General features: G+C 33.6%; 1 protein-coding gene and 1 long non-coding RNA gene across 12 annotated transcripts in view; both read left to right on the forward strand.

Annotated features, from left to right (window-relative positions):
- LOC127865683 (mucin-like protein) overlaps positions 1-23,999 on the forward strand; it is a 208,320-nt gene that overhangs the window by 74,058 nt on the left and 110,263 nt on the right. The window lies entirely within an intron of this gene.
- Positions 577-22,199, forward strand: LOC127865720 (uncharacterized). Its single transcript, XR_008042742.1, has 2 exons — positions 577-1,037; positions 19,462-22,199. It is a non-coding gene; the product is annotated as an uncharacterized LOC127865720 (long non-coding RNA).

Consider the following 23,999-nt stretch of genomic DNA (forward strand, 5'->3'; position numbering starts at 1 on the left):
AAAATTGCCCAGCATTATCAAAATTTGAACATGAGTTACAGTTCTACATTAATTAATTAAATATTAAATTGTAAAGCATGACAAATTAAAATATTTATTTAAGTATTCCATACTACAGCCTTATTTCTAGGCAACCCCTATCAGTAATAGCCTTATCTACCCCTCGATTATCAGTACCCTCATCAGCTCTGAATGACTGACAGATAAGCTGTTTATTGTAATTTTAGGGGTGGGAAATAGGATATGGTGTTTTCAGGTATTGTTACTTTCTTGACTGATTAGGTGACATATGGTTTATTATTACAATTCCAAATTAACAATTAAAGTGATATTATGGGCATGTTTCACTGTTGAATTGAGCTGAACATAATTAACAGGTCAAAAGAGTTAGTTTAAATGTGGTTACTGACGAATTATCTGCAACTCATCTTGCTGCCAGTTGTTTATAAAAAGTATATATTATAATCGATATTTTACATGACTCACCCAGTCCTCTAATCCGAAATGATCCGTAAAACAAAATAGTGTTTTTGTGTCGTATGAACGAATCTGCACTAAAACTAGATTAAGATTCACTTCGTAAATCGAATCTTGTATGTCGTCAGTTGTCAAAACGAAACTACGGTTGATATTCAAATGCATTATTTTTCTCTTTCCGGGATATTGTTGTAGTATGTTGATGCTGCATTAACAAATATAAGTGTATATGAAGTGAAAACACCAAAAATAAACAACGGTTGCGATAGACACTACATAGACATATACGCTCTTTAGTCGTACCGAGCACATATCAGTGAAAGGGGGAAAAAATTACATATCTTTAGGGTATGGGTAACCTATGGTCTTTAAAAATCGATTAGGAATTTATAAAAGGTATTTCTTGTGTTAGGTTTAAGAAAGACTGTCTCAAAATATTGTAAAAAAAACAACATTGAAACTAGCGACAGCTCCCTTGCAAGGATATTTTGGATCTCCAAAAAGGAGATTTTTGCGAAGGTCAATATTTCACGCTGCAGAAACAGAACAGAACTTTAAAGGTAAATTGTGAAAAATCTAAAGACTTGTAGTTAAATAAGCACAGCACATGGTTGAAATTAATGAGTAATGTAGCCAAAACTAGAATTGCATTCTGTTTGAATGTACTTTGCATGCCATGAAATGGGTAAAATTTCTCAATTTTTCATTAAAAAGTAGGTGGGTGGGGGAAAGGGTGTCAGATAATTCACCCCCAAGACAATTCATCCCCTGGACAATTCACTCCAGAATTTGATTTCCTTGGACAATACACCCCCAAGACAATTCACTGCCATATTTTTTATATGATATTGTATTGTCATTTGCTTTTGTCATATTTAAAAATAAGTTGTGAACAGATGTTTGGGGTTATAATTTTGACTTTGTAGCACAATTTTGATGTGAAGATAATAAATGTAGTATGTAAATGAAAGATGAAATAGTGTTTTTTGTCAAATGCAATCCAACCAATGTTATTTTTCTATAAACTGTGTTACAACATATAAAATTGAAACAAATTAAGTATTTTGTATTTATAATATTTGTGCATTGGATTTAAATAACAGTCTGCGAAATAAGCGCACGCCCGTTGGCCTGGGCGTGTAAATTATAGCTCGGGCCTATTAAAATTGCCATATTGTACGCCCGTCGGGCCAGTAGAAATTCCGTGTATCAATATTGTTTCATTTTTAAGTGTGATAAAAGTCATTATTTTGTGAGTACGTCGCGAAGATTTCCGACAGAACTTCGTTCAACTTCGCCTAAAATACGAGATTTAAACGCGTTCCGATTGGTCCATACATTCAACGGTCATTTTCGAGTCGTAACACAGGCCACGTGGTGAACAATTTAGACTGGTTATTTACTAGTGGCACACGTCATGCTGATGTGTTTTTCTGCTGAAGTAAACTTATCGACGTACGCGGCTTGCATTTCCCGAATAAACATCGTTTTACTTTGTAACCTTGTTTGTGGGTTTATTTCCAAAGTTGTAAGTCCCTACGCGCATAAGGCTGCATAATGCTTAAATACGTAGCTGGTGTGAAGCCTGGCAAGAAACTGCCCACTTCTGATCGTAAGTCAACAAATGACTATGAAAAATCACGGAAACGTGAATTTCAAGAAAAGTAGTAAAAAATCAGTGATGAAGGAGAAGCTACTTCTGTAAGACAGAGTTTAATAAGCTACGCTTAAAAACACAGCATAAGAAAAAAGTCAACATGTATGATAAAAGTATGCCATCTATGCCTTCACTTGTCAAGTAAACTTCTGGAAAATAACTATCAGGTTGCTTGTTTTACAGGATATGGTTTCTGACTAAGAGGATCTCCAGGATTGCAGTGATGATTAGATGAACGAAGAAGTTGTTTATCACATGTTAAATACTTATAATTTATAAAGGACATAATTACACTGACTTGTTATATTGTGTTGCAATTGTTTTTGCAATAGGCTTTACAGTTAACATACCCTGGATACAATTTTACTTTTAATAGATTAACTGCTTTTGAAAGATGAAACCCTTTATCAGGGTGTATATTTTAACAAATTTACTTTGGGCTAGTAATTTTGCTGCTGGGCTACTTGTCTTTACCATTCCAGTAGCCCGAATGGCTAGTGGATAAAATGAACTATCGTGAAGACTGAAATAATATTATTAGGTTAACTGCTATTTTATTATTTGAGAACTTTGTCAAATATTGAAGTTGATTAATTAGTTTCATTTAATTCTTAGAATTTTACATTTTGACAATTACTTATTTATTCATGTTAGATGGGATAATTAATTTAATAAAATATTATGGTTTAATTGATAAGAAAACCTTAATTAAAGAAAGGAAATTTAATCTGGTTGGAAGCGTGCTATTAATGGGTATTACAATCAAGCAACAACAACATCAACAACATAACCTTTATTAAGCTCAAATCACAAATATAGTGACACATGAGTATACAGTGACAATGCATCTTTTACAAAGAGTTATTAACAATTGTGACATGGTGTTAAACTTTACATAGAAAATAGAAAAGAGAAAGAGAAGTGGAGATGAAAAAAGATATGAGACATACATTTGAATTGAGTGGGGGAATGATGATGTTGACCTGAGAAATAAACATGTTTTATTCCTTTGGCCTGAATAACCTGTTTGTTTACATGAATTACTGATGCAGACTATAGTTATGGTTTTTCCATTCGGTTCTATTTAAAACCCGGTGAATTTGATTGGTTAATTTATTTTTGTCTGCAGCGCTTCGCTGATCTGTGTGTAAACCCTGGAATTAGGTCAGAAATGTGCGTATTGTTTGTGTTTTCACTGTTTCCTCTGTAGAATAATCGTGGAGAGTGTTTCATTTATAGATCGCATATTAACTAAACTTTCAAAAGTGACGTATAGATTTACATTTTGTAGACCGAAATTGTCTGTTAATGTAATTCTACTTGGGATTAATTGGTGTGTTTAAATTAAGTAATGATCAAATGTGAAGTGACCCATTCATGTGACATTGACCGATGTTGTGTCAGGCCAGATTAACCATGCCCATGTTTGTCCTGTGTCAGTGACCATGTGATTCGTAAGTAAAGGACTTTATGTTATTGTTTCAGCAAGTAGCTTTATATAATCATGTACTAAATTGTGTCGATTTGACCTGCAGTAGTGAGATTGCATGACAAAAAGTACTTTACTGTACATGTATTTGTGAAGTTGTGTAAGTTTACACATGGCACATGAAATCAATGGTGAAAGGCATGGATGGGTGATGGAGAGGGGGGATGAGTAGAATTGCTGCAATAAGTAATAAGTGTCAAGTGTCATTGATTAAAAAACATATTCCAGCAAGGTTAACAATAAGCTTGAGATACAAACATACATGTACATTGCATATAATTTGGCTAGTGCAAGGTTTAAAATATAAATCACAATTTGCTAACAACATTTATGAGTAAATCAGTAATTTCAAATTTGTGACATTGATATTTGTTGCCAGATTGAAAAAACATGCGTAAAAATATTTTAAACATGCGTAGTGAATGAAGTTAGGTATTCAACATGAACTATGATGTAGTAATACCAATATGTAAGATGATTAATTCATCTTATAAAATATTAATTGATTGATTGAGACGAAATGCAAAAAGTACTGCATTAGACATGATTTTGTTCTCTATATAAATAAATTTATCAACGTGTTAGCGTTTAAAGTAATATTTTTTGTGGATATGAATTAGTCTTATGAGGTTTAATTGTTGAAATACATAAAAGATAACAAACATAATTTAACATATACACCAAGTTAAACTTATCAGCGGGTTAATGTTTGAAATAATACTTTTATGAATTTACATAATTTTTTAAAATCCTTTAAGGACCTTGTTGTCAACAATTCTTTAAATTTTAGCGTATTTGTTCTACAGTAGTAGTATTTTTTATAAACTTCCTTCTATGTTCATTAAAAAAGGGACATATAAGCATGTAGTGAAATTCATCCGCCACATCTCTGCATGTACAATGAGGGCATGTTCTCTCATTTATGTCTTGATTGGTCCATCTACCTGTCTCATTTGGGAAAAAGTGATTACCAGTTCTAAGTTTAATAAATAAAGATGATTCATATTTAGTTAGTGTGATTAAATATTTCTCTAATTCAATCTTATCCTTAAATATTGAATAGTTTAAGCCTTTTGTTGAGTTTTGAAGTGAGGTATGCCAGGTTTGCTGGTATTGATTAAGTAATATGCCCTTTATAGTGTACTTTATATTTTTATTTTGGATTTGATCTTGATTTAGCCATATGTAATTTCTGCCAGTTTGTGTGAAGATATTTTTTACATAATTTATCCATTTAGATTCAAAGTTAGGAAGGTTTAACATGTATTTATATATGAGATATGCTAATTTATCCGGTTTCCCAGTTATTAATCTATTCCAGTATGCAATCATTCTGCCTTTTATAGAGAGATCTATGGGGTATCTTCCGAATTCTGCGTATATCATATAAAGTGGGGAGCTTTTTCTTAGATTGAAAATTTTTCTCAGAAATTCATTGTGTATTTTCTCTAGTAAATCAATGCTTTCATAGCCCCAAACCTCTGCTGAATATGTTAATATTGGCAGGATAGTGTTATCAAAAAGTTTTAATATCAGATATATTGGTAAATTAAGGTTATTAATTCTTGAATAGAGTAGGTGCATTGCTTTCCTTGCTTGTTGTGCAAGATGTTTCTTTGCAGTTAGGAAGCTACCAGATTTTGCTAAAAAAACACCTAGATATTTGTATGAGTTAACAATTTCTAGAGACGTGTTGTCTATTTTAAAAGAGAAGTTTCTATTTTGCCTTGATCCGAAAATAATTACTTTTGTTTTATCCTTATTTATATTTAACTTCCATGTTTTACAGTAATCAGCAAAGTCATTCAGACAGTTTTGTAGTGTTTGGGCATTTTCAGCAATTAAGACTGTGTCGTCTGCATATAATAGTACAATTATTTTGAGAAAAGTAGCAATATCGTTTTCTGGATTTGTAAGTTTTATACCATGGTGGCCTTTAGATTCTAAGTAATTCCCAAGGTCATTTAGGAAAAGGGAAAAGAGGATGGGCGATAAATTTTCTCCCTGACGCACGCCGCAGTTACATGAGAAAAATGGGGAGTTTTGAGTTCCATTAGAGTTACATGATGGTACATGATAAGCATTCACACACCTGACAAGGCTTTATCAAAGTGTCAACACAGATAAACAAAGACTTCAGTTACACACATTGACAAATAATTATGTTGGGCTGGGCAATTCTAAGACCTGGTATTGTATTAAAAAATTCCATTGTTGTTCACCTGATATTTTGATTATTATTTTTATTTAACTGCCTATAAACAAAAGTGTTTCATTAACAAAATTATTATTTTTATTCTTATTATCCATTAAGTTGTTGGATTTTCTCTCATTGAAGGATTAGTGATAGAAGTTGTGTTTTGTAATGTTGTGTATTGAAACATATTTTAGTCTGCAATTATCAGTATTCTTTTCAAAGCCAGTATCAAATTCACACCATTTTATGTTATAATTTTTTAAAATGCTACTTATACACCAATGGCTCATGATTTATTAAATCTACTATAATACCGCTAGTATGCTCCTCTTAAAAATGTTTTGAAATGTAATGTACTTTTTACAAAAATTGTACTCAATTCAAGTCCACTTCAATCATACAGTATGTTAACTCATTCCATACTACAGCCTTATCTCTAAGCAACCCCAATCAGTAATAGCCTTATCTACCATTAGATAATCAGTACCCTCATCAGCTCTAAATGCCTGACAGATTATCTGTTTATTGATACCTTTATGGGTGTGAAAAAGGTTGTTTTTTAGGTGTTGTTACTTTGTTGACTGATTATGTGACAAATATTTTATATTATATTTCCCATTTAAAAATAAATATAGTAATTTTATAAAAATTTCGAAATCTTGCATAACTTATCAAATAAAACAATTAGATTATTTCCAAATAATGTATCCAATACCATTATTATTTATTTATACACTTTTTACAAATATAAACTGTTTTAATGAATAAAATCAATCTTAAATAAAACATAAACACATAATAAATTATTTAATGACATAAAAACAATAATAAGATATTGTTAATAATAAGATATTGTTAATAACAAAAACAAACATCAATAGATAAAAAGCACAGTTATGTTTCAATTGCAAGTAATTTTATGAAAAAAAGAAAGAAATTCTGAGAACATCTTAATATGCTTTTATTAGAACTTCATAAAAATAAAAAAGAATACAAATAACTATCCTTAGAAAAAAGATATCTGTAATTACTAAATCCTAAACAAACAGCAAAAGATAAAAAAAAATTGTCCAGGAGCAGGGGTGAATTGTCTAGGGGGTGAATTGTCTCCTCGGGGTGAATTGACATGACGCCTTATCAGTGATTGCTCCGCCCACTTAATCACGTGGCTCAGCGGGAAGAAAACCTAGACAAGCTTTCACCAAAATGGCTTCTTTGCCTAGAGACTGCATATAGATTTACGCGATACTCCAGATGATTTTATGGACTTGTTTAACACCATATTACACTTGTAAAGGAGTTGATGCAATTTAGTTATTCTGCAAATGCAAAAAAAATATATGATTAAAGAGAACACCAGCTATTTATAACGGGTAAATCGGTACATTAAACACGCTCCCAAACACTTGCACGCTTACCGAAATCGAACCCGTTATTACGTGTAATGGTGGAATTTGCAATAAATTAACACTTCACCGGTATTTACCCGTGTTATTAACAAAATTTTTACTGAAATATTCCCCCCTACCCGTGTATTTGACACGAAATAGCGCTTTATAACTGGGAATTTGGTGAAGTTTTTATGCGCTTTCTGACGCCAGGTGGGTACCTCAATCCCACATGTTATTGCGTATAAAAGTGATATTAATCATATTAAACATTGCTTATGGGACATTTATCAATCAGTATAATTTAAAGCGCAAAAACAACACAGTAAGTTTGGACATTGTCTGATATAAAATTAGCGTTGTACGAAATGGAATACGGTCAGGCTATTATAAATTAATAAGGCTACCAATATCAGACGCTCGCGCAGGTACCGACTTCCCCGAAGTTACCTCATTTATTGGTTAACTAATATCAGTAATAATAACTCTTTTACAATAGCATTTATCGATACGTCTTTATTAAAATAATAACAAAATGGTTTTCACTTGTTTCTGACACACACAGAAACGCGATTTTTAACGGGGATTTCGTAGTAAAGTAACACGAATTGGGTACCAAAATTCTCAATTATTTTACATGAACATGTGACATAATACATACTTAATAATGCTTAGTTATTGCTTATATGACATTTCAAGTTTGTGAAATAAATTAATGTTCTATAAAGGGGATCTCGGTAATTCTTGAAGCTTCCACTCGCTCTTGTCAAGACCGCATTGCCTCGTTGGAAATTTCCGCTTTGGAAACGAAATAAATTCAATGTCACCAACTAATCTGTCAGGATATCGATTGTCCGAGTTACATAATCCCCATTGACACCGTTTAACCATTTTTAATCGTTTTTTTAAAGAGGAAAACAAAAGAAACTCGTTGGAATAAAACTGAACCTAAACATGTAGCTTGTCTAGAAAATGGCGGACAGGTCGTTGCTAACGAGTGCGCCCGATTAATCGATCGCTGATTGGTGGATCAATTCTAGTGGGCGGAGCGATCATAGATAAGGCGTCATGTCAATTGTCTTGGGGGTGAATTGTCTCGCTTCCAGGGGGAAGATCAAGGGCAATAGTTTCACAAGTGAAGAAGCTGGCCTTGTCTTTGGTTTTATTTTCAATGCATGTTGCCTTAGCGCTATGTTATGACACTGACACAAATAGGCGTTCTTGTGTCACTTTCTGTTTTGATGAAATGGATTTGACTGTTTGCTGCCTTTCGGAACTTGAATTTTGGGCAAAAATATATCCCCTGCCCCCTTAACCCTTTGCAAGCTGGAAAATTTGTTGTCTGCTAAAACGTCGTCTGCTGAATTTCTAAAATTAGCATTTTCTTTGATTTTTTTCAAAGAATACTATCAGAATAGCAAACAGTTTGGATCCTGATGAGACGCCATGTTTTGCATAGGCCTTTAAAATTCGGTTCCCGCACTGAAAGGGTTAATGAATGTTATCCACTTTTATAATTGATTTTTTTGTTGTTGGTATTGAATGTATTTACTACAACAAAAATTTTGTTGGTCAAATGTTGAAAAAAATCCATTAATTGAACAATGATGAAATTATTCACATGCTTAAGTGTTGTTACAGTACTGTAGATTTCGTCTGTGTGGTTAATCAAGTGTATCTACTGTAGATTATTTTTAATTTATTGAACATCATTTTTTCACACCTGAGGATGTTTACGTCTGCTGCATCTTTGAGGCTTGAAAGCCACAGGTTGTGAACAAATGTGTGCATGTGTGCATATATTTTATTTCTTAGTTCCTTCCTCACCTGAATAATTACATGACAGTGTGTGATGATGAATATGTATTATCATGCTTATGACAATGTGTTGACCTGGAGCTCCTGCAGTTAAGACTCAAAATGTGGGAAGAATTTTCAAGAGCTTAATTCTATGCATTAATCTCTGACTCACTGAAAAACATATTTTAAAGTTGACATGGTCATGTGCCATGTGGATCAACCAGAGTACCTAATTTTAGCTCCACCTATATTGTATTGTTACCTCCGAAACAATTTACATGGACCCTGGTCCCAGAATGGAAATCAAATACTTGTTGCTGGTGTGACTGCACCAAATTGGCCTTTATTATCAGGCGATCAATTACTTGTAAATGAAAATCTACGATGGAAACTTTTTCGCATTATAATTATTATTAATATTTATTATTGTTACAGTTACATGTAAGTTGTGTCAATACCATCAGTGAATTCGTAGAAATATGGGATATTACGTAACCAAATGCATTGATGGTGTGCACATCACAATTTCAGCAAGAAAAGATTTTTCAGATACCAAATAGACAATTTTATGTGTTAAGTTTCTTTTTGATAAATGAATGCAGTTGTTTTTTGCTAACAATATAATATCACCACTATTGAATGCCCATAATCTATGAGCTGTTAGTTTGTTAGTTTCTATTTTTATTTAATGTCATTTATTAATTTAAAAAATCCAAATAGTGCCTTATGCCCTCTTAAATACATGCATCCAGTCTTATCTTATTTTGTCACCTTAGACCCCTAGAGAGCACAGTCACCCACGGTTTATTAGATTACAATCAGTAACACAGTAACTGATAAGCTGAAGGACACACTCCACACAAATATCTTATTATCTCCAGGTCAAACAATCTTGAGATTTGAGGGTTTTTTATTAATTTTAAATGAAGACGAAATAGGTTGTTTTTTTATTGAGGAAAACAAGTATTATAATAATTGTTTTAAACAATGTGTTGGCATGGTAAATCTATCAGTTGTATTTGATTTAATTATTGAGAACAATTGGCTAATGAATCTGCAGATTAATTTCACAAAGACAATATTATCAGTTTTAAATACATAGTTTTATTTGTTTTTAATACTACTGGCAATCTTCTTAGTTTTTTACTACAAATCCTTACTTTTTGTTTATCCCTTTACCCCTTAGATACGTATTTTGACGCATTTGTAGTCACTTAGAAAGTTATATTTAATTCAAGACCTTTCTTACTAAATCCAAGTTTTAAAGGCTTCATTTCCAACCCTTAGATACTGATGAGCAGCAAACAGCATAAAACCTGAACAGCCTGCATTTTATTCACAGGCTGTTCTGAAGTTATGCTGTTTGCACATAGCCACTTCCACTTTGCTTTTGTGTGGGAAAGGGTTAAACAAGTGTTATATTTTTATGCTTCCCGAAATAAAATTTTGGAGGAGCATATAGTGTTTGTCCTTCCTTCCTTCCTTCTTTCCGTCACACTTTTGTTACGGTTTCTCATAGCGCCTTCAACACTTTACCGATCTCTTTCATATTTGGCATGTAGGTACCTTGCATGGACCTCTACCTTTTGATGAGGTTTGAGGTCACTGGGTTCAAGGTCAAGGTCAACGAGGCTAATAATAGATTTTCTGTCACACTTTTGTTACAGTTTCTCATAGGGCCTTCACTACTTTACGGATATCTTTCAAATTTGGCATGTCTAAGGTACCTTGCATGTACCTCTACCTTTTGATGAGGTTTGAGGTCACTGGGTTCAAGGTCAAGGTCACAGAGGCCTAATAATAGATTTTCTGTCATGCTTTTGTTACAGTTTCTTATAGGGCCTTCACTACTTTACTGATCTCTTTCATATTTGGCATGAAGGTACCTTGCATGGACCTCTACCTTTTGATGAGGTTTAAGGTCACTGGGTTCAAGGTCAAGGTCACCGAGGCTAATAATAGATTTTCCGTCACGCTTTTGTTACAGTTTCTCATAGGGCCATCCGCCTTCACTACTTTACCGATCTCTTTCATATTTGGCATGTAGGTACCTTGCATGGACCTCTACCTTTTGATGAGTTTTTAGGTCACTGGGTTAAAGGTCAAGGTCACCGAGGCTAATTATATATTTTTCCGTCACACTTTTGTTACAGTTTTTCATAGCGCCTTCAATATTTTACTGATCTCTTACATATTTGGCATGTAGGTACCTTACATATATAGACCTCTACCTTTTGATGACGCTTGATGTCATTTGGGGTCAAGGTCACCGAGGCAAATAATATATTTTTTTAGGTGGTTATTAACACATAGATTGACAAAGCGCATCATCGGGGAGCATCCATCGCTTTCAACGATACTTGTTGTTAGGAGTTTACTAAGGAGTTATAATGCTAGGGTTAAAAATGATTGAAAAAGTACCAAACAAATATTTGTGCAAATGGGGTGTCACTGGGCCAATTGTTGTACTGCTCATTTGACACTTTACAGTAAAACTTGTTGTTCAATGTCATACGTTGGCAGTCATTTAGTCCAGCCCAAAAAAGGGACCTTTTACACAATTCAATATTCAGTATCATAATTTAAGATTCAATGTGACAGACTTTCAATTGATTTAAGGGCTTCTAAATGCTCACACCTCACATCAAAGATGATAAACAGTCTCTGGAAAAACCACAATGGGATTTCAATCAGGCAACATTCATTTTAATTTGTTCCCAGCATTTCATAAGCACTTTTTATATTGATCATTAAATTGTTCATCATAATCCATAAATAAACATTTAAAATGTATTTACAGGGCTCGAAATTAACTTGTTTTTCTACTTGCAAAACATTGCGAGCTGCTTTAATACCAACTCGCAAAATCAAAAACAGTCTCGCAAATTTTGCAGGAAACATAAAAAAGTTCGGACATTAATTTAGTTCTATTAAAACAAAATCAAAAGTTCTTAACATACACATTTTATTTCTGCAATCATACAAATATATCAGTTCCTTGGACCATAAGGGCATTGTTTTCGAATATAAGTGTGTCGTGTTCACTCAGAAAACAAAGTTTAAGTGTCAGTTTGGGATATTTTTAATGGGTTTAAAACTTTTCAAATATTGAAAAAAATCAGCTATGATATCGTGTGTTGAGTGCGACGTCACCAAAATACAAATCAACGGTTAACTTTACGTCATCTTTCGTATTTTTTTTCCGTCTGTATGCAAAAAGAAACTAATTATGTTTGGCTTCGACGCCATGTCTGTTCAAGTTCAATGAACAAATGTGAATAGTCAACTGTTTCACGTTCTTTGTTCCAATACTATCCTCGTATCTGTACTATAAGTATACCAGTCTACATACAAGGTGTGCGCTTCCGCATACAGGTATTCAGACGTTCTATAAATTGACCTACGCAGGGCTCGAATTTAACTTTTGTTTCTACTTGCAAAAAATTGCGAGCAGCTTTAATACCAACTCGCAAAATCAAAAACATTCTTGCAAATTTTGATGGAAACATAAAAAACCCTTGGTTTTTAGTTTAGTTCTATTTAAACAAAATAAAAGTACTTAACATGTATACACATTTTATTTCTGCAACCATACAAAGATATCAGTTCCTTGTATCACATTAGGTTGATTGACCATCTTCATCTATAACAAGTTTTAGTCTTATTTTAAGTTATTTTTTCCACTAATTCACTGTTTTCATAGAAGGGTTTAAAATCTGTTTTTTCTAACTAAACGGTTAACTTTGCTTTATCTTTTGTATTATGTATATTTTGTGTTATTTCCGTCTGTGGGAATAAAGTGACAAGTTATTTTTCGCTTCAATGAACATGTGTGAATAGTCGACTGTTTCACTTCCTTTGTACCAATACCACCCGCGTGTCTGTATATACCAGTCTACATACAAGGTGCGCGCTTACGCATAAGGGTTCTTGGGCGTTCTATAAATTGACCTAAGATTTAGTGATCATGTGTCGAGCAGCATTATACCTACTCATTTCTTTTCACTATTTACTTGCAAAAAAATACTAGTGGCTTAAAACTTGACTCGCATTCGGTATTTTTTACTCGCATTTTGCGAGTGTGCGAGTGTTAATTTCGAGCCCAGCTACGGTTTAGCGTTCATGACGTCGAGTGCATTTATATTGCTAGTTTTTTTCCCACTATTTATGTACTCGCAAAAAAATACTAGTGGCTTAAAACTTAACTCCTAATCAGTATTTTTCACTGGCATTTTGCGAGTGTGCGAGTGTTAATTTCGAGCCCTGATTTACAATTTCTTTTGAACATTCTCTCCAAATGCTTTGTGACACTATTTCCAATATTCTATCAGAAATTGTGTTTTTGTTTTGGCTCTTTTTAATTCACTCTAGGGTGTGATGAAGATACAAAAAAGTATGTCAAGGGAAGCTCTGATTTTCTCATTATTTTAAGATAAAAGAGTTGTACATTTCATGCAAATTAAATATGCTTCAAAACATTAAGGGTATTGCACATGCTTGATAATAGTTTCTTTGTGTCTCACATCACTGAAGCACAAGCTGCTATCTACTGTTGTGCAAATGTCAAATTATAATCTAACTTTCATTTTTACGTGAAGTATTTAGTACAAATACCATTTCATAATTATTTGATGAGTTGATAAAACTTTTTACCTGAGAAATGGGGTTATATTTTCAATAAGCAGACATGGGGTAATCATAATTGTTAATCTGTTATCATCATGATTATTAATTGATTACTTTTTTCATTAATCATGGATTTATCATTAATTATAGCTTTTGTATTACTTAAATAATAATTTTATAGATTACCTCTACAAGAGGTCATTACTCATTATTATTTTATGATTATGATTACTTTTGACCAAAAAGCAGATTCAATTTCAATTCATGAAGACAAATGACACATTAACAACATCAGACACTTGCCAACTTCTCATGTAGTTAATTACTAAAGTGGTGTAGATCTCTGATAGCTCTCGGTCCGAGGGGTATTTAAAGGGATTAAGTCTGAACAATAGTTCTTATTTGGAACTTGCCTACAACTGGTTTTTCCACTAATTTACATGAGGTACAAATAAAATTGACCTAGATCCACGGGAATGCGTATTGTTATTCCCCCTACAGGTGAAAATGGAGGGGACTTATGGTTTTTGCTCTGTCTGTCAGTCAGTCAGTCAGTCAGTCAGTCACACTTTTCTGGATCCTGTGATAACTTTAAAAGTTCTTCATATTTTTTAATGAAACTTGAAAATATGGATAGATGGCAATATGGAGATTATGCACGTCACTTCATTTTGTTCCTACATCAAGAATTATGGTTGCGATGGCAACAAATAGATTATAAATATTGCTGAAAATAGTGGATCCTGCGATAATTTTTAAAGTTCTACATATTTTTTCATGAAACTTGAAACATGGATAGAAGGCAACATGGAGATTATGCATGTCAATTCATTGTGTTCCAATGTCAATAATTCTGATTGGTATGGCAACAAATAGACTAGAAATATTGCTGAAAATGGTGGAGTTTCATCGGTATTGGACTTATATTGCTTGGAAATAGTCTTGTTCAAACTAAGTAAGTACGGTACCAGAATATTCATGTGACAGTAGGGTCATAATGGTAAAAAGTTTATTGTACCTAACGATTAGTTGAGTTCCAAATACAGTCTATTGCATTGATGATCTGCATTTATGCAAAAAATAAGTGTTGGAGCTTAATTAGGTGTGGGAACAGTTAAGTAATCAGTCAAATAATTGATTTCATGAGAATTTTAGTGAACCATGTTAACCCATGTATACAAGTTACATTTTAAAAAAGCAATTCATGCAACTTCTGCACCAGTGGAGAGACTCTGGCATTTTCTTTCCTTTCTGATAGAAGTTGAATGAGTGACCGCACTTTTCAAATGCCCATGAACATCAAATGCAATAATCGTGCAGTACCATGCATCTTTCTTTTTTGTGCAAGTTAATAGGATAAGAATTAAGGGTGTCACGGTACTCTGTGGGACGGTATATCGTAATAGTCTCCTCTCAGTACGGTGCATGATACGCCTTCGAGTGCGTATGGTACGGTACAGCATTTTTCATATGCGCCAACGCGCCAAGTAAACTTTAAATGTTTGGATGTTGTAACAATACGCGGCAAGAAAGATTTCATTGGCGCAATCAATAAAATATGTGGCACAGTAATTGGATCAATGTTAACGGAAATTCTCCCAATATCATCTCATATCACATTTTTAAATGACAAATTTTGTAATCATGAATTTAAAATAAAAAAACATTTTTTACAAATTAAAGAAATGAATGTATGTAGAGGTCTTTAAATAAAATTGAAAAAATGGTTTAAAATGGTTTGTATGTTGTTTCCATCTGACAATACGTATCCCATTACGTATTGTATCGTACACACTGTACCGCGATACGTATAGTAATGAAGGGGAGCGTATCATGACACCCTTAATAAGAATAGGATTTTTTTTTATAGATGAACAGTGGTTGATAAAGGGTCTAGAAGCCCAAATATTATTAAATGCATGAATTAATACATTTGTAATCAATTTGATCACTTTGGTTGAGATTACCAATTAATAATATATCAATGAAAAAAAACATTAATCATGTTAAAAAATAAGTTAAAATCATTAATTTCATTGATTTTTTTTTCGAGTTATTGACCACATGTTTGCCCAGTTGCAACTGAGAGTAACATTCTTTTGTGACATAGACATTTTGCTTCACTTCATTATAAGAGCTATCACACTGCAGTTTATAAATTAACTAATAAGATAAGCTATTGGGGGACATCACCGACCCCAGTAGACAGATTATCTCCAGAGCCAATTAAATATGCAGGTTTTGTTTTTTGCTATAATTAGCACATGCTTAACAGTTACATGTATATGTTTCAATTGTACTTTCTCGTGGAAGCTGTCTAAGCCAGCTTTTTACCTTACCTGACCTTTGTAAGACAGACTGTCCAATAAAATTTCCTGCGGCTAGACACAAATAAAGACACTTCATTTATTCCATTGGCTGATTTGAGCGATATATATATATATGGTATGTCAATAAAAGATTCTTATTGTGTTTTCAACAATATCATGAAAATATTATTTTTGATTATTTCACCATATTGACGTTGCCAAATGTGTGGGGAATGCTTGCAAAAAAAATAATGATGTTATAATATATTATACATTTTGGGAAGTAATTTAAGTATTTCTTTGGGGGGGGGGGGGGACTGAGACCGCTGAGACTTGCGAAATGTGACCCATTTTTATACTGGAACTCTGATAAAGTACACCCATTTTGATACAAGATTTTTTTTTAAAGCATACCCATTTGTATACGATACCATTGAGAATGTGGACCAATTTCAATACAAGAAGTTTTATAAACTGGACCCATTTAAAATACTAGAATTTGATAAAGTGGACACAGTTCATACTTGAATTTTAATTTCTGTCATATCAATACAGTATACTTATTGAATTTGCTATGATATCTTTAACACTACTGAAATTTACTTTTTGATACCCATTTATATGGTGTGCGGTAAAAATGCCAGAGGTAAAAATGCCAGCGGTAAAAGTGCCAGAGGTAAAGTGGTAAAAATGCCATAGGTAAAAATGCCAAAGGTAAAAATGCCAGACGTTATATAGTAAAACAGATTTTTGAGCAATATTTTTTAAGGATATTGAGTATTGTACGGAAACATTTTTTTTTTAATTGAACATGTTGTTAATGGTTGGGAATTTGTGTTTCTTTGATGAATCGGTCATTAAAGAAAACTTGTTAAATTCATTGTAAAAGGATATTGAGTATTGTACGGATACATTTTTTTAATTAAACATGTTGTTTGAGAATAATGTGTCAGTAATACATGTTATTTTATATTGTATTCTAAAGATTCACATGCTTTTTTTAAGAAATGAAAGATTCAAATGTGTCTTATTCATATTGTTTATGTGTCTTAAATGTGTCTTATTTATATGTGACTACGTGCTTATTTTTTGAAGAAATGAAAGATTCATATGTGTCATAATTGTATTTTATCCATGTCTTAAATGTGTCTTATTTAAGACTACAGGCTATACCGCCAGTGCGATGCAATAGATCTTATTTCTTAATCTCCACTTTAACACTTAGCGCTGTCTTTAATAAGGCTACCTCTATTTCAAGGACAGATTACTGAAAACTAAATAAAAAGTACAACGGTGATGTTGATCCATGTTGATGTTGATTCTAGCTAGATCATATTTAAGTAAATTATATTAGTTCGGAATTATACAATTGCGTATGCTATGCTTAGAATATATAGACATTTATTAAAATTTATTAATTGTACTGATATCCACATCAAATAATGATTTTACCTGTATTATTTGCCATTGAACGCGTATTTAAAATAATAATGGTAAATAAAACGGATGCTTGCAATAATTGTCATTAACTTTTTCAAATGGTATAAATATAAGACAATGGTAGAGCGTTTACTATTCATTGAAGTTTTTTTAAGGTACACAACAATTTAGCAATAAATGAAATCAGTTATTTTGGCAGTAAATCCAATTTTTCCAGTACAGTAGCCAGGTGCCTGTGTATTGAGCTAATAAGATAGTGATCAACACAGCAGGTTGCTAATACACAGTGTAGACTTCCCCTGACTTTTATTCGAGCACAATAAATCCCAATATTATAAAATTAACAGAACAGAACAGCGAGTTTATTTGCGACATAAGCATATACAGCTAAACATCAAACTACCATAATAATAAATACACAATACACATGCATCAAAATAACACCAAAAATATGTTTATGCATTTTGTACAAATATATGACTTGTGAGAATGTGTGATGTAAGAGAAAGCTCTTTCTGTTTTAACAAAGTTAAGTGAATTTTTAAAATCCGCAATTGATAAAGAAAAAAATACAGTTAGATGTTATGTACAAAATTTTAGTTGTGGGGGGAAAATTTAATCTCTAAAAAATCTTTATATTATCTGCTCTAAGTTTAAATGCTATAATTAGCAAGACGTATCAATACATGCCTCATTTAACAATCTATTATGCATTTATATATAAGCAAATTTCTGATTTCAATAGTTTTATGGTTTCCCATATTTATGCCCCCTTCAAAGAAGAGGGGGTAGATTTTTTGTACATGTCGGTCAGTCCGTCCGTCCACCGAATGGTGACGTATATCATTTGATGAATATCAAAGTTATAATGGCAGACACAGTATGGTGCCAGATAAGAGATTAGCCCTCCCCAATTAAATCAACTTTTTATAATAATTTAAACATTTATAATTTGACTTCATTCTCATTCAAAATCTTACTTTGTGTAAATTAGTATAAATAATGGTTTGTTTATTTTGTGTAGTTAAAATCATCGAAGAATGTGCTTAATTAAAAAAGTGCTTCAGTTTTATAAGTTAAGGAAAGTTTTAATAAATTGATCATTTAATATATGATTTAATTTATAAATTTAGTTTTGAAACAAGAGTCATTTAATAATTAAGATAAGAATTTAATTAATAATTTAATTTTAATCCATTGATCAAGGAATATTAAATCTAAGAATTTAATTTAAAACAGGTACTTGTTGATCAATTTATAATATAGGAAGATAATTTAATAAGATGTCTTAGCTCAGGTAATATTAAATACCACACAATACCTTGAAATAAGACAGCATTTTGTCTTATTACCAGTTATTGTGTGGTGTAAATGGTGGATTGGTTGTTTATTGTCTTTCTGTGTTCATTTGCTTAAATATGACAATGAATTTATAAAAATGAAGCTCATTCTATTACAAGAAAAGGAATTTTGTATAATGGAAGAGTTTTTAAGTTACAATATTCATGTAACACACATAAATCCTATTTTAAAGGGAACTGGCCGTCAACTGCAGTAGTCTTTTGTATCTTATGGAGAAATTGCCATTATTACATTATGCAGTAACAAGTCAACTAAACAGCCTGAATGTTGTTGGGTTAAAATGGTTAAAATGCTGATAGAAAGAAAAAGAATTCACATATGAAACATTATAAATTGCATGCTTATGTGCCTTCTTTATAAATTCCATGAGGCCTTTATATTTTATGCCCCCGGTAGGGTGGCATATAGCAGTTGAACTGTCAGTATGTCAGTCTGTCCGTCCGTCCGAAAAAAAATTAACGTTGGCCATAACTTTTGCAATATTGAAGATAGCAACTTGATATTTGTCATGCATGTGTATCTCATGAATCCGCACATTTTGAGTGGTGGAAGTTCAAGGTCAAGGTCATTCTTCAAGGTCAAAGGTCAAATTGCGGCACAGTAGGGGGCATTGTGTTTCTGATGAACACATCTCTTGTTTTATCTAAATTTAGAATAGCATATAATACATTTCATATTATTTGGTGTTCATCTGATATGCTCATTTGTATTTTCAGTTTGGCCATGCCCAGGAGGGAGTGACTGAGTTATGGGGTGCAGAAGAAGCACAAGCCATCTCGACATGATGAATCATCCCCAACAGCGCTTGAGGATGGTTTCTTGCTCGATGAGGATGAATCCATAACTGAGAATTGAGGATGATACTTCTCTCAACACTGCATTGTATGAAGACAAAGCAACTCAGTGTGGTTAGTCATCGTCAACAACAGAACCAGACTCAGCTGACGTTGGAGACTGTCAAGTTGAGATCACTGTGCCTATCAGGGTTGAGTGTTACATACTGAACGAAGTGATCCAAAGCAATTTATTGTTAATACGCACGCTAGAGACCTGGACATTCGCTTTTTACATTCAGATCAAAGCATGGCAAAACATATTTAAGGATGAAAGTATGTGTTAATGAAGCAGGACACACTACTGAATATGTTCATGGTTAGGAAGTTGCCCAGAACCATTTTTTGTGGGAACAAATTTCTAGTGATTATCTTTTTGCCCTTTAGCTCACCTGAGCACAATGTGCTAATGGTGAGCTTTTTTGATCGCCTTTTGGCAGTCGTGGAGTGCGTGTTGTGTGGCGTCAACATTTGCCTTGTAAACAATCTTGAGGCCACATTAATTGTCCAAACTTCATGAAATTTGGTCAGAACATTTTTCCAAATGAAATCTTGGACAAGTTAAAAAATTGTTCCGGTTTATTGTCCGTCATCATGAAACTTGTTCAGAAGATTTGTCAAAATGATATCTTGGGCAAGTTCAAAAATGGTTCCGGTTGGTTCAAAAACATGGGCACCAGGGGGTGGGGCATTTTTCCTTATATGTCTATATATAGCTATAGAAAAACCTGGTATCCGGACAATCTCTCCTACAGACAATCGCTCCTACGCTAAATTTGATAGGGCGGACGGTCGCTCCTACGATGTTTTGACAGGGCGGACAGTCGCTCCTACGATGTTTTGCAAGGGCGGACAGTCGCTCCTACGATGTTTTGACAGGGCAGACAGTCGCTCCTACATTATTTTGCCAACCCGGACAATCGCTCCTACATTATTTTGTCAACCCAGACAGTCGCTCCTACATTATTTTGACTCCACGGCAAAATGTAGTGTACGCCGATCAAAGGCTAACACCTATGATTAACCGACAATTAAAATTGCCAACTTGTGTCGAAAAATGCAAAATAAGCCAGATATTTAAATTTGAAATCGAAAATGTCTGTACATTTGAATTCGCCATTATGTTGCATTTCATGAATTTTGTATTCAATGTATAATTGATTGAAGCGATTGAATAATTTGGAAAGTTCTAGTGATGTCGTTTAAATTTGTGAAACTACGATGATATAAGGTATAAAATACGCATCTTATGTATCCTTGGCAGGATAGCTCAGTTGGCTAATGCGTTTTTTACTTCGAGTCCTGCTGCGGGCTACTTTTGTTTTCCTTTTTTAAATTTTATTTTTGATTTTTTACTGGAGCTTTTAAAATTTAATGTTTACATTTATCAATATAAAGCATTTAATGACAAACTTCAAAACATGCCAAAATCTGTGAAAAGGCCCCTTTAATGTGACGCCATTCTGTAATCTTTATGCACGGTTGGCACATCATAGGTGTCAAAGTGGTCATTATCGATTGATACTACCATTGTTGTTATAGCAATTATTGATTTAATGCGGTTTTTATGTTTATTCCATTCGCAAAATGGCACTTATTCCAATAAATGTAATATAGGAAAGAATGTCCCTGATAGGAATAATGTAGGAACCATTGTCCAAAGTGCCCTTATAACTACCTTATATTTACAGAATCGACAAACTGTAACATAGTTTGTCAGTAAGTAAATTAATTAATTAAAATCAAATTGATCGGCTCATGTTAATTAAATTGGCTTTCTGTTAACAGGTTGGCAATTATAATTGTTGATTAATTATAGGTGTAAGCCTTTGATCAGCGAATAATATGTTTTGCCTTGGAGTCAAAAATAATGTAGGAGCGATTGTCCGGGTTGACAAAATAATGTAGGAGTGATTGTCCGGGTTGGCAAAATAATGTAGGAGCGACTGTCCGCCCTGTCAAAACATCGTAGGAGCGACTTTCCGCCCTGTCAAAACATCGTAGGAGCGACTGTCCGCCCTGTCAAAACATCGTAGGAGCGACTGTCCGCCTTGTCAAATTTAGCGTAGGAGCGATTGTCCGTAGGAGCGATTGTCCGGGATTCGAAAAACCTTTTTAACACTCTATAGAGTGTCCCAATGATATCATGAAAAACATGGCCACCAAGGGGCGGGGCTTTTTCCTTACATGACTTTGGTAAAAACATGTTAACACTCTCAGTCGCATTTATAGTCCAATCTCCATGATGAAAAATTCTTATGTGATTATGAATTTTCTTCAGCAACATTAATACCCTGCCCCATACGATAATGGCTCTTATGCTTACATGTTTGTTGCCTGCATAACTGCAGAATATTAGCTGTTTTCTCCCGATATGTTATTAATTTTGTAATATCAACAACTTGCTTAATACGTGTAATAAATTGCTTATTTTTTATGCCAGTTGTATTGATATGTGTTTATGAATGATGAAGTTTTTCATGCATTCTTTTATTGCACAGACTAAAATTAAACCTATCTCGCCAAAACCACTGGATGCGCGAGAGTTTGCCGATATTTGGCGAGCTGCCTATCTCTGTTATCTCTGTTATCTATGTCTCTGATAAAACTAATTACTGCTGTGTTGTTTTTTTCATCCTTTCCATTTGTCTCTTATATGTCTGTCAAATACAGGGCATATTAAGGCTCGATTGGTCATTGTCGGCTCGGGTACTACTTACATTTACCCCGGGTACTCTTAAGTATACTTACATGTACCCAGGGTACGGTAAATATACTAAAACGTACCCGGGAATTTAAAGCTTAATCGGTCGTTGTCGGCTATTTTTATGTCCCCCACTATAGTAGTGGGGGACATATTGTTTTTGCCCTGTCTGTTGGTCTGTCTGTTGGTCTGTCTGTTTGCGCCAACTTTAACATTTTGCAATAACTTTTGCTATATTGAAGATAGCAACTTCATATGCTTGTGTATCTCATGAAGCTGCACATTTTGAGTGGTGAAAGGTCAAGGTCATCCTTTAAGGTCAGATGTCAAATATATGTGGCCAAAATCGCTCATTTTATGAATACTTTTGCATTATTTAAGATAGCAACTTGATATTTAGCATGCATGTGTATCTCATGGAGCTGCACATTTTTAGTGGTGAAAGGTCAAGGTCATCCTTCAAGGTCAGAGGTCAAATATGAGGCCCAAATCGCTTATTTTATAAATACTTTTGCAATATTGAAGATAGCAATTTTATATTTGGCATGCATGTGTATCTCATGGAGCTGCACATTTTGAGTGGTGAAAGGTCAAGGTCATCCTTCAAGGTCAGAGGTCAAATATATGTGGCCCAAATCGCTCATTTTATGAATACTTTTGCAATATTGAAGATAGCAACTTGATATTTGGCATGCATGTGTATCTCATGGAGCTGCACATTTTGAGTGGTGAAAGGTCAAGGTCATCCTTTACAAGGTCAAGGTCAACCTTCAAGGTCAAACGTCATATAGGGGGACATTGTGTTTCACGAAGATAGCAACTTGATATTTGGCATGCATGTGTATCTCATGGAGCTGCACATTTTGAGTGGTGAAAGGTCAAGGTCATCCTTCACAAGGTCAAGGTCATCCTTCAAGGTCAAACGTCATATTGGGGGACATTGTGTTTCACAAACACATCTTGTTTTTAATTAAATATATTCACATTTATGTCAATTTTCTGTAAAATGACCTCTATATTATCGAAACTCATACTCACAAAGCATGTTGAGGCAGTTTTTTTTAAAATAGAAGTTTGTTTAAGATAATCGGTAGCGCGTTTTACGACATAGGATTTTAGGCGGGAATACAACTCGAGTACAGTCTAATATCGACCGGGTACGATTTATTATATTTACCGTACCCGGGGTACATGTAAGTATACTTAAGAGTACCTGGGGTACACGTAAGTAGTACCGGAGTCGACAATGACCAATGGAGTCCATATTAAGGGATTAATTATGTCATGCCTGGGGTCGGGCAGCTTCCAGTACTTTGTCCAGAGTATTAGTCTTTAACTATATCACCTATTCACATGAAACTTCATATATGCATATATGGATAGATCTCACTGATTAGAAGTTCAGTGCACAAGAACTATAGCTATAGCCCCTTCATTACTTTATTTATCTCACTTTTTTAGTGTCCGGGTCATAACGTAATTACAATAAGACCCATTTACATCAAACTTCGAACAAAGGTAGGTTGTGGTGTATAGAAGTGCAGCGTTCAACAATCATAAGTCGAGAACTCTGGCTTGCATATTTCACAATTCTATGCCTTTGTTGGTTTCACATTTTTTCTTGGTTTCCTGTTTTCCTGAAACTACTAGTTCATGATTGAAAATTAAGTTTTTATTACATTTAGAAAGGAAATCATACTGCTTATATGGGTTATAT

Source organism: Dreissena polymorpha, chromosome 2 (assembly GCF_020536995.1).
Source record: "Dreissena polymorpha isolate Duluth1 chromosome 2, UMN_Dpol_1.0, whole genome shotgun sequence".
NCBI classification, from domain to species: domain Eukaryota; kingdom Metazoa; phylum Mollusca; class Bivalvia; order Myida; family Dreissenidae; genus Dreissena; species Dreissena polymorpha.